This window comes from Neoarius graeffei, chromosome 13 (genome assembly GCF_027579695.1).
Source record: "Neoarius graeffei isolate fNeoGra1 chromosome 13, fNeoGra1.pri, whole genome shotgun sequence".
In the NCBI taxonomy this organism is placed as follows: Eukaryota; Metazoa; Chordata; class Actinopteri; order Siluriformes; family Ariidae; genus Neoarius; species Neoarius graeffei.
The window spans coordinates 19857395-19872941 of NC_083581.1; positions in this window are offsets into that span (position 1 = coordinate 19857395).

Here is a 15547-nt window from a genome sequence, read left to right on the forward strand (position 1 = left end):
CCTGTCCCGTCCGTACCCCCCACCTGTCCCGTCCGTACCCCCACTTTTAGTTTTTAGCAAAATACTGTGGAGAATGGCACTCCAATTGCTAAGAAGACATATACTAAAGACTTAAAAGATACAAACAGTTAATCTCCTCACTAAAAATTGTAGTTTCTAATGAATTCATCAACATTTTCTTTCACAGATATTTTCATTAACCCACATCTGGTATACACCCCCATAGACTTTAGAAATGGTCATTTCCAGGGCTGCCTGGGATGGGTATGAGATGAAATATGATATTCCCCTGGGGTTACCATTCCATTTTGCCCAGACCATGTGCTACTTTACATACAGTCTTACAGTTGTCCCGTCCGTATCCCCTTAGTGACCCATTAAAAAAAAAAGACCCAAGTATCACAATAACCGAGAGGTGTTGTGCAGAGATCTTTTAGGATACTAAGCCCAAGGTATGTACCTTTGAACTGCCAACATCAATTTTGAAGTAAAGTTGATTTTTCAACCTCAGTTGATTTTTCAACCTCAACCATGGGCGGAGCGGGGGGTGGCTTTGGGGGCTTAAGCCCCGAATGTTTCTTCCAAAGCCCCGGATCCTTTAAGTTGTTAAAAAATACTGGGCTGCCAACTCTCACGCAATGAGCGTGAGACACACGCATTTGACTATCTTCACACGCTCACACGCCATACCTCCGATTTCTCATGCTAGAAAAAAAAATCTAGTTTATCTATCTGATCTCGGCTACCCATTGCGTCGCGCCAACCACTTGCGATCGATCAATTACGCCTTACGCACGGCTAAACAGGCAGAGAGGCGTTCCCTTCTGTACACACTCCCCTATGGCAGGTGGCGCATCTAATGATGCTGCACTCGCCGGAAGTTGGATAATTGCCTACTGTCAATTTAAAGGAAGAGGAGAGAGAAGAAGGTATCCGAGTTGAAGACGGGTGTCTCAGACAGGTTTGTACATATGCACGCCAATGTGTGGCATTACTGGCGTAATTATGAACTTATATAAATTTTCTGAATCGTTTTAGCCTGTATGTGTTGTGGGAACATTTAATGCCATATCGAGAGCTGTGTACTCGGCATGCTAAATCATTATCGGCCTACTGCCGTGCCACAGCCTCTATCTTCCCCAACAAGAAGCACGGGAGAGCTCCTCCTTAGCACACGTTTATTAAGCGCATTTTTAGTTTGTTTACTGCATGTTATCATACTTTATGACTTTATTTGAAGCCATACTGGAAATGTTGTAAAATAAAGCAAGGAAGAGATAATATTACAAATGCAAGAAGAGCCATTAGCCACCATACCTATTGTTTATTTACAGGGTATTTATTTTTAATTATTTATGATGTATGTAATTGCTCACTTAAAGTAAATAAAGCATCAAAGAACTTGAACTTGTTGTGAATAATTAAAAAAAAAGACAGAACAATATACTGAGGAGATAGGGTTTCAAAGAGGGCAAGACAGGTAGAGAGTATTTGTCAGATAACAGGCCCTGATGAATGCTCTCTTACTAATAAGAAACATAGATAAGAAATAAATTAATAAGAAATATATTAATATAGCTTATTTAAGTATGACCAAAATTTTTAAGCCCAACTTTGTGTGCACATTCCCACCTATGGCCAAGGTTCAGCTTTTGTGTTTCAATACTGTTCAAACTTAATAGTTTTAATGTTTCTTGTAGCACATGCACATTTTGCTTACTGTTTAAGCATTTTATTTGTTCTGTTGCTGTTGATATTTTTCCCCATGCCAATCTTCTGCTGAACCCAGTGGTGGGGAAAGCCCTTAAATGCAGAATGAATAGTCAGTGAGGGACAATCTTATTTTTGCAACAGTTATTAAAAACTTAACATTTAGCCTAGTTTCAATTCAGAAGGTGTTTAGGCTTAGCTGATGAAATATGTTCAAACATGAACTTGCCTTTAAATCTGAAACACAGGTCTATAGGGCTACAGGAACATTGGCAGTCATCTGTAGTTTTCTAGTGTGGGGGCTTTCAAGCCAAAACTTGGTGCTTTTGTTGGCCACAAGCTGAAGGCCTGGCAAGTCAGGGTGTGTAAGAATGTAGGTGCGGCACAGCAGGACACTCCAAAAATCCACCAGAATGCAGGAAGATCTACTAAATCCAAAATCCCCCCCCATTGTCCATCTCTAGCTGGACGACCCAGAGACAAAACACCAGAATGCAGGGGGACAAGTGAATATCAAACTGAATACAAAATTCCCCACTTACTGCGTGGTGTGTGGAAAAATTTTGCTGTCGACCCCCCCAAAAAAAATCTCACTCAAGAATTTTGAAAAGTTGGCAGCCCTGAAAAATACGACAACCCTGACGTCACACTCACTCTAAATTAGGCTACATTACAACTCATTAATGGGCAAATAGCCTACAATAAATTCCACATTTCCCTAATTTTCAAAATGTTGCTATCTTAACGCGCCGCAACAAGAAATTTCATCAACAGATACATTGTAGGCTACTTCACTGATCAGAATCTCCAGCATTTCAGCCTTGAAGTTCGACCAATCAGAATCAGAGTTCAGCGATCTGTGGCATCGCCATAGTTTCGTAAATAAACTAACAAAAAGAAGAGCGACTCACCATGGCAAGCAAAAAGCAGTCGACACGTTTGGGTTTTTTAAAAAGAAAACCAAAAGGTAAGAATAGTTTTACTACTTGTGCTTGCAAACTGAAATAATAGGCTAGTTCTGTTATACTGCACAGAAAGTCCGACGCCACAGTTTGCTGAACTGACTTTGGTCTGACTGTCATTCATAACTTCAAAGTGAATGGGACGTTCGTCAGCATTGTAAAGAGCTGTGTTGTATTTAACACTTAAACGCTAAGATATTATTTTGGCTCAGGCCATTTATGGACGTCAAGTGTTCTGCCAAATTTAAAAGTCTCAATTTTGCCATTGATATTTACAGAAGTCAGTAGTTAAGTGATTATTATTTCTTTCCATTAAATCGTATTGTCTTGTTCAGAATGTGCAGCTGAGAATGGAGTGTATGAATCAGAAGGGATTTACGATTTGCCATGTCTAGCAGGTCACCCCCAAAATGCACTAGAACATAGGAAATTCCATCTAAAAAATCCAAAATTTTATGGGGGAGGCCCCCCCAGACCCCCCGCTAGGCTAAGCCCCGGATGTTCACGTTGTTTGGCTCCACCTCTGACCTCAACCACTGTTTGATACACTCAATTGTGAAACAGCCGTGAGAGAAAAACGATTTTCATAAAAACACATCGTCCTTAACTATAAATTCGAATTAATCGATAAAATCGATTTATCGCCTAGTTCCAACTGCAACACACTCAAAAGTTGAGACAGAGGCATTATCACCCTTGTGTTATATTACCTTTCCTTTAATAGCACTTTTTAAATTGTATGGGATCTGAGGATACTAACTGTTGCAGTTTTGCAATTGGACTTTTTCGATTCTTGATTGCTCCAGTCTGTGGTCACCATTGTCTGATTCTCCTCTTCATGATGTGCCATACATTCTCAGTAGGAGACAGATCTGGGCTGGCAGCAGGCCAGTCAAGTACAGGCACATACACACTGTCCACGAAGCCACGCTGTTGTAGCCTGTACAGAATTAGGCCTGGCATTATCCTGATGAACAGGGGTGAAAGTAAGCCGGTCCTGGCCAGTCCGGTGTACCACTAAAAGATTTGGCCGTACCGGAAAGAAAAATATACTGTCTCTGAAAAAAAAAAAAAAATGCACTTTCAGCATAACACACCTGCTAACGTCAATTTACCAAAAGCAACACATTTTCCTCAATATACATTGCATATAACTCGTTCTGACCTGTCTCTGAATTATGTCTGAAGTGAATTCCTTCCGTGTTTCACTCGACAGACAACGTGTGAGATAGTGCGCGTAGCCCACTACTTAACCATCTTGCGCCAACGTGCGTAGCTGGTATCCAGAGTGTTTTAGTAGACAGACATTTGTTGCAATGTCTCCCAAATAAAAACAACATATACAGAAACATATGTTGATGTTTCAACATTCTATTATGTGTGCAGTGTTTCGCTGGACAAACAACGAGCGAGCTACAGCGCGCGTGCGGCTTAACCAGATCTTGTGCTATAACATGCGCAGCTGGTAATCAAAGTGTTTTAGCAGACAGACGTTAGTTGCAAAGTCTCCCAAATAAAAAGACATATAAAGAAACATGTTAATGTTTCATGATAGGCTATATAAAATTACTTTGATCAGAATTCGTAAATCGAGTGGAAGTTGGGGCAAAGATTCTAGATTACTGTCTGGTTGGAGCGAGCAGAGTAACTAGGCTACCAATGCATGGCACACGCACTGAGAACACACGCACTTACTGTAGAACACACGCACTTTCTCAAACATTCAAGCCTCTTTGGAATTTATTTTAAGTGTTTTACCTAAAAACTTTCACTTTCCTGTTCTGTTACACTGTTCTGTGTCCAATGTCTCGTCTCGTCCCGATCCGCTTATCCGGGGAGCATGGAAGCCCAAACTTCCCTTTCCCCAGACACCTCGGCCAGCTCCTCGGGAAGAACACCGAGGCGTTCCCAGGCCAGCCGAGAGACATAGTCCCTCCAGCGTGTCCTGGGTCTTCCCCGGGGCCTCCTCCCGGGGGGACATGCCTGGAACACCTCCCCAGGGAGGCGATGTGGAGGAGCAGAGGCTCTACTACGAGCTCCTCCTGAGTAACTCTGCTTCTCACCCTATCTCTAAGGGAGCGCCCAGCCACCCTGCGAAGGAAACTCATTTCGGCTGCTTGTATCCGCAATCTTGTTTTTTCGGTCATTACCCAAAGCTCATGACCATAGGTGACAGTCGGAACGTAGATCGACCAGTAAATCGAGAGCTTCGCCTTTTGGCTCAGCTCCTTCTTCACCACAATGGACCGGTAAACGGACCGGTAAAGTGACCGCATCACTGCGGAGGCCGCACCGATCCGCCTGTCAATCTCACGCTCTATCCTTCCCTCACTCGTGAACAAGATCCCGAGATACTTAAACTCCTCCACTTGAGGCAGGACTTCTCCACCAACCTGGAGAGGGCAAGCCACCCTTTTCCAGTCGAGAACCATGGCCTTGGACTTGGAGGTGCTGATTCTCATCCCAGCCGCTTCACACTCGGCTGCAAACCGCCCCAGTGCATGCTGAAGGTCCTGGTTTGAAGAAGCCAACAGGACAATATCATCTGCAAAAAGCAGAGATGAAATCCTGTGGTTCCCAAACAGGATTCCTTCCGGCCCCTGGCTGCACCTAGAAATTCTGTCCATAAAAATTATGAACAGAACCGGTGACAAAGGGCAGCCCTGCCGGAATCCAACATGCACTGGGAACATGTCTGACTTATTGCCGGCAATGTGAACCAGACTCCTGCTCCGTTCGTACAGGGACCGGACAGCCCTTAGCAAAGAGCCCCGAACCCCATACTCCCGAAGCACCCCCCACAGAATACCACGAGGGACACAGTCGAATGCCTTCTCCAGATCCACAAAGCACATGTGGACTGGTTGGGCAAACTCCCATGAACCCTTGAGCACCCTATGAAGGGTATAGAGCTGGTCCAGTGTTCCGCGACCAGGACGAAAACCGCATTGTTCCTCCTGGATCCGAGGTTCGACTATCGGCCGAATTCTCCTCTCCAGTACCCTGGAGTAAACCTTCCCTGGGAGGCTGAGAAGTGTGATTCCCCTATAATTGGAGCACACTCTCCGGTCCCCTTTCTTAAAAAGAGGGACCACCACCCCAGTCTGCCACTCCAGAGGCACCGTCCCCGACTGCCACGCGATGTTGCAGAGGCGTGTCAGCCAAGACAGACCCACAACATCCAGAGACTTGAGATACTCAGGGCGGATCTCATCCACCCCCAGTGCCTTGCCACCGAGGAGCTTGCAAACCACCTCAGTGACTTCGGCTTGGGTAATGGACAAGTCCACCTCTGAGTCCTCAGCCTCCGCCTCCTCAATGGAAGACATGATGGTGGGATTGAGGAGATGCTCAAAGAATTCCTTCCACCGCCCGACAATGTCCCCAGTCGAGGTCAACAGCTCCCCACCCGCACTGTAAACAGTGTTGGCAGAGTACTGCTTCCCCCTCCTGAGGCGCCGGACGGTTTGCCAGAATTTCTTCGAGGCCAACCAATAGTCCTTCTCCATGGCCTCCCCGAACTCCTCCCAGTTCCGAGTTTTTGCCTCCACAACTGCCCAAGCTGCGGCACGCCTGGCCTGCCGATACCTGTCAGCTGCCTCAGGATTCCCGGAGGTCAACATGGCCCGATAGGACTCCTTCTTCAGCTTGACGGCATCCTTTACTTCCGGTGTCCACCACCGGGATCGGGGATTGCCGCCACAACAGGCACCGGAGACCTTGCGGCCACAGCTCCGAACAGCTGCGTCTACAATGGAGGTAGAGAACATGGTCCACTCAGACTCGATGTGTCCAATGTCCAAAATGAAAAGTTAGTTTTCAACTGTTCAGCTAAAAAAAATTTTATTAAAATGATTTTGTTGAAATGCGTTTGCCATTTATTTATAATCAAAAACTGATACAGGTGGATGAAAGAGTGATAGTGTGATAAAAAAGTACTATACGAGTACTACTGAGTGATAAGAAGTCCTAGTGAATGCTTGATAAGTAGACAATAATAAATAATTAGGTGTATTTTTCGGCGCACGATAGTACCAGCAAGAAATAAAAGTTACTTTCACCCCTGCTGATGAAGTAAGCATGGACTTATTGGGAAGAGATGTCACCTTGATGTCACCTTGTCTCTCTGAAATCCCAATGTACACCTCCGCATGAATGGCACCTTCACACAGATGCAACTCACCCATGCTGTGGGCACTGATGCACCCCCATACCACCACAGATGCTAGCTTTTGCACCTTGCTCTGATAAACTGGACGGTCGTGTTCAGCTTTACCCTAGAGAACACTACGTCCAGTTCTGAAAACAAAGCTGAAATGTGGGCCACAGCACACGTTTCCACCGTCTTTCAGTCCACCTGACACAGGTTCGGGCCCAGAGAAATCGGTGGTGTTTCCACATAGTATTGATGAATGGCTTTCTTCTTGCATAACACAGTTTCAGGTTCTATATCTGGATGCAGCAGCGAACTGTCTTAAGTGACAAATGGTTTTGTAACAGTGTTTGGTTTTGGAACTGCAGGTTAAAATTAATGAAATAATATTTAACCAAACACCATCAGAAAAAAATCAGTGTCGTGATCTTGTGAAGGAAAAAATCCAAACGCAGTTCCTTATGTTCAGTTAGTTTCATTCAAAAAGCTCAATAACAAAAGTATCCAATAAAGAAGCATCCAACATAAAATTATCTTCTCTAAACGAAGCACAATGCACACAACTCAAAACTCCGGAACAAAAGGTTCCATCGGAAGCAAAAGTCAATTCAGTTCAGTTCACGTTCCCCAAAACAAGAAAAGAAGGCAGTAGTGTCGTGCGTGTCGTGTGTTGTGTGTTTGTATATCGTATGCTTATGGACTTGTATGTGTTGAATCTGATGAATCAATGGCCGGGTTTAGTTATCGTTGATGTTTGGAGGGACAGAAATCTGAGCAGATGAACAAATAAACGGGCTCAGCTAGTTTTCTTAACTCACAACTCTTCAGACTCTTTGATTCTGGATCCATCCAGGTCTGGTGACAATAGATCCACTCGTCAAGGAAGAGGTTGCACAGGCCAGCAGCATTCGATCGCGGCAGTAAGCCGTAGGCGACAGCGGGATTCCAAGTGCAAGTTGTGGTTTTTACGTTCAAAGGGTTTACTTTTGGTTCACTCGCTCAATGTAATACCGTAATCTGTGAATGTGTGTGTGGATGCGTGTCTGTGTCTGCTCTGCTCGCTAGTGAGTGAGGACTGCTGTTTAACACAAAAACATGAGTTCTGCTGAGTGTCAACTGCACGTCAGCTGCGCTTAATTAGGCTCTGACACTGAGCGCAACTCAGCGCAGGTGAGAGGGGGAAGGAGACGGACCGTCACATTCTCCCCCCCGTGGAAGAACGACCAAAGGTTGTGGTTCAGTCTGCGAACCCAGGGAAGTCTTCTTCATCCGATGATTCCTCAAAGATTTTCCGAAGACCCTCCCTCTCACGAGCATCCACCTCTGCTGCCGTTGGGAAGCATGGCTTAAGGTTGTGCACATGAACTGTGCAGAGGTCGTCTCCAGTGTCCTCCTGGACCACCTGGAAATTCACAGGGCCTAGCTGCCGGACAATTCTGTACGGTCCCTTCCATCTTGGAGCCAACTTGGCAGAAAAGTGATGTGCTGCAGAAGATTGAGGGTGGTTTCGAACCCAGACTCGATCCTTCGGTTTGTAAGTAACGTCTCTCCTGTGTTTATTGTAATTTCTGAGTTGTCTTTGTTTTGCTTTCTGACTGCTTTTCTCGATTTTCTGTTGTAGGTCTTTGAGGTGATTTACAACATCATAACAAGAGTCATCTGGGGACAAATCTGTGCCAGACAGTACTTTATCCATCGGACTCTGCAGTTTTCTTCCGAGCTGTAGTTCTGCCGGAGTGAGGCCAGTGGTCTCATGGACCGAGGAATTAAGGGCAAAGCGGAACTCCGGAAGGTAATGATCCCACTTTTTATGATTCTCAGCTATAAAAGACGAAATCATTGCCTTAAGGTTCCTATTCACTCTTTCGGTCATGTTCGTCTGTGGATGATAAGCAGTGGTGAGCTTAGGTGTGACTGCCCAGTTCTGACACAATTCCTGAAATAGTGCAGAAACAAACTGGGATCCTCTGTCTGACAGCAGGAAATCCGGTACTCCCCATCTAGTAAGCATTTCTTTACGGAAAAGCTTTGCTATAGTCTGTGCTGTGGCTGATCGGATTGGGAAGAGTTCCACCCACCGGGTGTAGTAGTCCACAAACACCAGCAGATACTCATTCCTCTCAGTGCTGCAAGGAAAAGGCCCCCTGATGTCCACACCTAGCATCTCATTTGGTCGCTTCACTTCAATCTGCTGAAGCTTGCCAGAGGGCTTTCTATTGTCAGACTTAACTGTTTGACAGGTCAGGCAGCTGGCAACACATTTTTTTAGGTCTGACCACATACCTGGCCAATAGGCGACATCATACAATCTTTTGTATGTTTTATAGATCCCTAGGTGACCACTCAGAGGGCTGGCATGGTATACTTGGAACAAGGTATCTGAGTGACTCAGGTATGTATACACGATGATGTATTTTACCATCTTTTGTGTAGATTTTCCGGTATACCTTGTCCTCAGAGACAGTGAATTTATCCAAATGCTGCTCATCTCCTTCAGCCAATGCTTTGAAGACTGTGTAATTGCTGGATCTTTGTGCTGTTCTTCCCAGAGAACATCGGCAGACAATAGGAAACGGTCAGGCTCAGTTTGCACTGTGGCTAGACAACCAGCAGAAGGTGGAACGCGGGACAGGGCGTCAGGGACCACATTGAGTTTTCCTTTCCTGTATTCAACAATGAAGTCAAACTTCTGCAGTCTGAGCACCCACCGCAGCAGCCAACTAGAGGTCTTGGTGGATGAAAGGACCCATTGCAGAGCAGCATGGTCAGTGACAATTGTGAAGATCTTTGGCTCAAGATAATATTGCCATCTCTCAAGTGCCCAAAGTACTGCCAAGCACTCTTTTTCTGTCACTGAGTAGTTTTTCTCTGCTTTGCTCAAAGTTCTGCTCGCATAAGCAATTACTTGTTCCGAGTCAGGTGTAGTCTTCTGGGGTAGAACAGCACCCAATCCAGTCTCACTTGCATCAGTGTAGACCACAAAGTGTAAGTCAGGGTTTGGGTGGCCCAACACAGGTGGAGATGTTAGACATGTTTTTAAGTGGTCAAAGGACTGCTGACATTCTGCCATCCACACAAGACTTTGTCCCTTCCTTTTCAGGTTGTTCAAGGGTTCAGCAATCTGTGAGAATCCTTTGACAAAATGGTGGTACCACCCAGACAGTCCAAGAAACCGTTGAACATCTCAAGGTTTCTTGGACTGTCTGGGTGGTACCACCGTTTTTTGGGTTTTGTGGGACCGGGTAAGAAAGGATGGCAGACACCTTATCTGGATCAGCTGTGACACCAGCAGCACTCACAATATGGCCAAGGAACTTGACCTCCTTCAAACAGAAGCGGCTCTTCTTTAAGTTAAGGGTCAGTCCTGCACAGCGAAGGCAGTTAAACACTTCTTGGAGGTGGACAAAATCAAATCAAATCAAGTTTATTTGTACAGCGCTTTTAACAATAAACATTGTCACAAAGCAGCTTTACAGAATTTGAACGACTTAAAACATGAGCTAATTTTATCCCTAATCTATCCCCAATGAGCAAGCCTGTGGCGACGGTGGCAAGGAAAAACTCCCTCAGACGACATGAGGAAGAAACCTCGAGAGGAACCAGACTCAAAAGGGAACCCATCCTCATTTGGGCAACAACAGACAGCCTGACTATAATATTAACAGTTTTAACAGGTATAACCCTCAACTGTCCCCATGGGGCCGTCCTTCACAGGAGTGGGGCGATAAAACTCCGACCAGACACAGGGCACCAGGATGGATCAAGCAGGTCTGAGGGGCAGAAGAGGCCAGCATCTCAATCCCAGGATCAACATGTAACTCAGAGGGACAGATGGGGGGGGGAAGAGAGAGAGAAAGAAAACACGTTGTTAGGTATGCCCTAAAAATGACAAGTATTAAATCTGTGTGGTAGGCTTGCAGAGACGAGAGTCTTTACATCAGGCATAACACACAATGGCATGTTAATATGGTAAAAAATATATCATGACCTGCTCTGGCTGGATGTTTGATTGGGTGATGGGAGCACACTCCTCAGCAATGATGAGATGCAGATGGGACCCTTAGGCCTGGCCAAGACAATTCAGTTACATTTCACCGGGTCTGGGACATGCGACAGAATGTCTGACGGCCGATTCTCTGCAGGCTACGATAGCCAGTCGAGGTCCCCACCGTCTCCACCAAAAGATTTCCTGTTGACTCCATGTAACTCAGAGGGACAGATTTGGGGTGGGGGGGAGAGAAAGAAAACACAGGTGGTTAGGTATGCCCAATGTCACCTGAATAAGTAGGAACAGTATACATATTGCACCGAGTACAAGCAGGGACTCCGGCAACTAACTATGACAGCATAACTAAAAGGAGAGAGCCAGAAGGTAACACAGGCATGAGGGAGCCCCGGGACATAAAGCAGCCAGCCACTACACCGTCAACAAACTCGAGTGAGCAAGCGAGTGGGGACTGACAGCATCCATACATCCCAGTTTACCAAAACACTCTATGTCTGAGGACCCTCCAGATCTACTCCTTTACCTCATAAACACCATTAACAAAAGGCTTGACTAAACAGATATGTTTTCAGCCTAGACTTAAATGCTGAGACTGTGTCTGAACAAAATGTTGAGACTCAGAGGCAGAGTAACAAATTATGTCGTCAAGGTATACTAGACAGCATTTTCCACGTAGATTTTTCAAGACAGCCTCCATCAAACACTGAAAAGTGTCAGGAGCGTTCTTAAGACCGAAAGGCATGACGTTAAAATGGTAAAGGCCTGATGTTGTGATGAAAGCAGTCTTTGCTTTGCTGTCAGGGCTCATAGCAACCTGCCAGTAGCCGCTATTTAGATCAATGGTGGAAAAGATGGTTGAGCCTGCCAGAGATTCGAGGATTTCTGAGATGTTCGGCAATGGAAAGACATCATTTTCTGTCAAGGCATTAAGTTTCCTGTAGTCAGTACAGAATCTATGCCCTCCATCTTTTTTAGGCACCAGTACCACGGGAGAAGACCAGCTGGAGTGAGATGGTTTGATGATGCCAGCTGACAACATCTCCTGAATGTGGTCCTTCACGATGGCCTGTTTTACTGGTGACATCCGGTAGGGTCTCTGTTTGACTGGTATATTTGTGATAGTGTAAATTTGGTGTTGCAACACCTCAGTTTTCCCAACGTTGTGGGTACAAACTTGGGGATTGCCTTGCAGAAGTTCCCGTAACTGAAGTTTCCCAAAATCGTGTACTTCAGCATTAGAGACAGCTTGGTCAATGTATTCTTGTACATTCAGACGTTCTGGCTCCAAAGAAAACAGAGGTGGTGGGATGGAACTAAGGAGTGAGAGTTGATCAGGGTAGCAGGCTTTGACATTCTTCTTGTGCAGCTCTTGCCATGTAGATACCGATGCATTACCGGGCTGGAAGTGGAAGAAAACGGAGGGATTTGTCTTGAAGGTGTAAGAGTTGTCAGTGACATTTAATTGTATTTGACTGTGGAAAATGAAGTCAAGTCCCAACACAATACCGTATGCCAGTGCTTCAGATGGAAGCACAGCTACTGGCAAGTCAGTTGTGGTTCCATGCAGAGTGATACTGAGATCAGTCCAGCCAAGTGGTGTTGCAGCTTCCCCATTAGCCAAATACAGTGGGCCTTGTGTCCATGCTTTGAGGTCTGTGGAGTGTAGCAAGTCTGACCAGAGGTATTCATGAATCAATGTGTAACTGGCACCCGTGTCTAAAATTGCTTTCCCATACCAGAACCCAATGCTTATAGGCACAATTAGTTGTTGTGGAGCAAGTGGGAATGGTGGATCTGTGGCAGCAGCAGGAATGGAGGTGAGAACATTTTGAGTCTTCTTAGCCATAATAGCAGATAATGTGTTAGTTGAAGTTCCACCCTGTTTCTGATTAGGCTTATGTTTAGTTTGTTGACGTGAGCCAGTAGGGGGCACAGAAGAGTTGTGTCATGGACAGGAACCAGGACTGTGAGAACCTTGGCATCACCAACACAAAAGAGGTGGTCGCGCCACCTGCTGCACAGGGGTTGAAAATTTCTGTGGTTGATTATTTTTCTTTTGTATGGCCTGCTCTTGTTCCAACTGCAGCTCATGGTCCCTCTCAAGTTGGTGGCCCAGACGCACAAGCTCATCCACATCATTCACACGTCCACGGAGTTGGCTGGCAAGGTAAGGCTTTATATTTTTCAGTATAAGCTTCACAATGTCAGTCAGTGAGTTGTGGGTTCCATCTAGTACACAGTGCCCTATAAGAATAAGCAAAATCTCTGATTGGTTCTTTATCCTGTTGTTTCTTGCTGCGTACTCTCTCTGCTAGTTCATCCTGGTAATCTTCTGCAAGGAAAGCAGACAAGAAGGAGGATTTAAACTCTTCCCATGTGGCAACTTTGGTGCGGGTGATTTCCCACCAATCTCTGGCCGTGCCATGTAAAACGGTGCGAAAGGTGGCAAGAATGTCACCATCAGTCAGAGGATGCAAAGCAATGAAATCTTGGCACTTGGACAGGTAAAGGACAGGATCAGGATCATCTCCTGGTCTTCCATATGTAGGGAAAACTTTCATCAGTTTGATGTGGTCTATTCTTGATTGCATGCTAGGAGCTACCACGGGAGCAGAGTGAGGAGTGGTATGTGGGGAAGATGAATGTCTGACTAGTAGAGGGGAAGGCTGAGAGTCAGGAGGAGTCCTGCTTTGCAATTCCCCTATCACCCTCCTGGTGTCTCTGAAGGTAGTGTCCACTTTATCACAAAGAGTGTCAACTTTAGCCGTCAAGGTTTTTACTAAAGACATACACTCAGTCAGTTGGTCTCCTTGAGTCACCATCCTAGTGTGCATATCTGCTATGACAGATTGTGATGATTTAAAGTCATTTTGGAGCTCAATCTGCAGTTGTTCTAGATTAAAAGTGAGCTCAGCAGATGTGGTAACTCTGATTTTCTCACATTCATCTGTGGCAATTTTCCTCATAGCCTTTACAATAGAATCAAGCTCCTTCTCCATTGTTTCCCTTGAGGCCAGTACAGCAGCTGTGAGGTGAACAAAGTGATCTTGCGTTTGTGTAGTATGTGCTTCCAATTTTGACTCCATGTGAAATCTGTGTCTTTGTATTGTTCTTCCCGTATCTTTCAAGTCCTGATGTTGCCTCATATATTGATTCAGGTTTTCCCATCCATCATGGGCATGTTCTGCCAAACGTCCAAACTCCCGTCCTGGTGTGGGGAGTGTTCTGGGAAGGTCCAATTGCAGGGGAAAGTCTGCATCAGATATTGGACTTGCCATGGACATGTTGGATGTTGTAAATGTGGTTTGTGTTATAGCTCCCTCTTCAGCATGGGAGCACACGGGGACATTACCGGGTTGAGGTGAGGTTACTGAAGAAGTGATCAAGTGAGACACAGACATTTCAGCGATTGTTTGGTTGAGAAGGGAAAATGTAGGGACTCACATGTTATGTATATGTTTCTATTGCGAAATAAATCAATCAAAAAAAAAATTTACTGCTGTGCACCTCAATAAACCGAATGGTAATTAGTCTTTTGATTTTTCCGTGAGGTTTGCCTTATGCAAAGAAAGACAGCATAGACGTTTTTTCCTCCCTATAAGTGGGGGGGACCGACCGAGGTGAATTTAAATCTGGGTGGGACAAATCCCCCCCGTCCCCCCCTCTATCTGCGCCCGTGTTTCTCATTATTCTCTAGCCCTGTCCGCATTGCCCCATCTTCCGATCGATCAACTCTCACCTATCCCATGACCTTGAATCTAGTCTCACGTTTTGGCTTTGTTTCCAGTTTGCTTTCCCCACTCTCCCCTGCACATAAATCCATAAGTGCCTGCATCCTGATAGGATACTTTGCCACTATGGATGCAGGAGAGGAGCTCAGGGGTGCCTCTTGAGGGAGCATCAGCAGATGCTAGCCAATCTCAACACCAAGATGGCTCAGCTAGCTGCCGTGACGTTGCAGGCCCTCCCAACGCACCCTGAAATCACCCCCCCCCCCCCCCCAAGTTCCGCGCTTTTGCTTCCATGCCTGGAGAAATATGCCAGGGATGCGTGCAGCTGTAAGGGATTTTTTGCTTCAGTGCTCCATGTACTTCTCTATGATCCAACACATCTCTGATGAATGTAAGATCACAAGGTTTCTTTTGTTCTTGACCAGCAAGGCAATACAGTGGGCCAGCGCAGTGTGGAGGAAAGCATAAAACCTTGTATGATCATTTCCTCGCACTATTCAAGTGTGTGTTTGATCATAAACCTGAGGGAATTGAGGTCGGCGAGAGCCTATTGACCATTCCACAGGGCTCTAGGAGAGTTGCCGACGATACCCTAGATTTCCGAATTTTTGCAGCAACCAGCGGATGGAATGAGCCGGCTCTGAAAGCTGTTTTTTGCCAGGGGCTCCGCCCTGCTGTATTGAGTGAGCTGGCGTGCCGTGATGAAAATCGCACCTTAGACGCCCTGCTCGATGTTGCGATTCGGCTGAACCATCTACTATCCAGTCACCCGTCACTCAAGGAGGAGTCCGTGCCCACTTCAACCACTGATGCTCCCACACCCATGGAGGTCTCACAAACTTGTCTGAAATGCTCCAAACGAGATTGAAGGAGGAGAGAGGGACTGTGTTTTTACTGTGGGAGTGCCAACCATCAGATTATTCAGTGTCCAGTTCACCCACCGCGCACCAGCTCTGCGGAGACCAAGGCTGACCCGGTGGGTCCA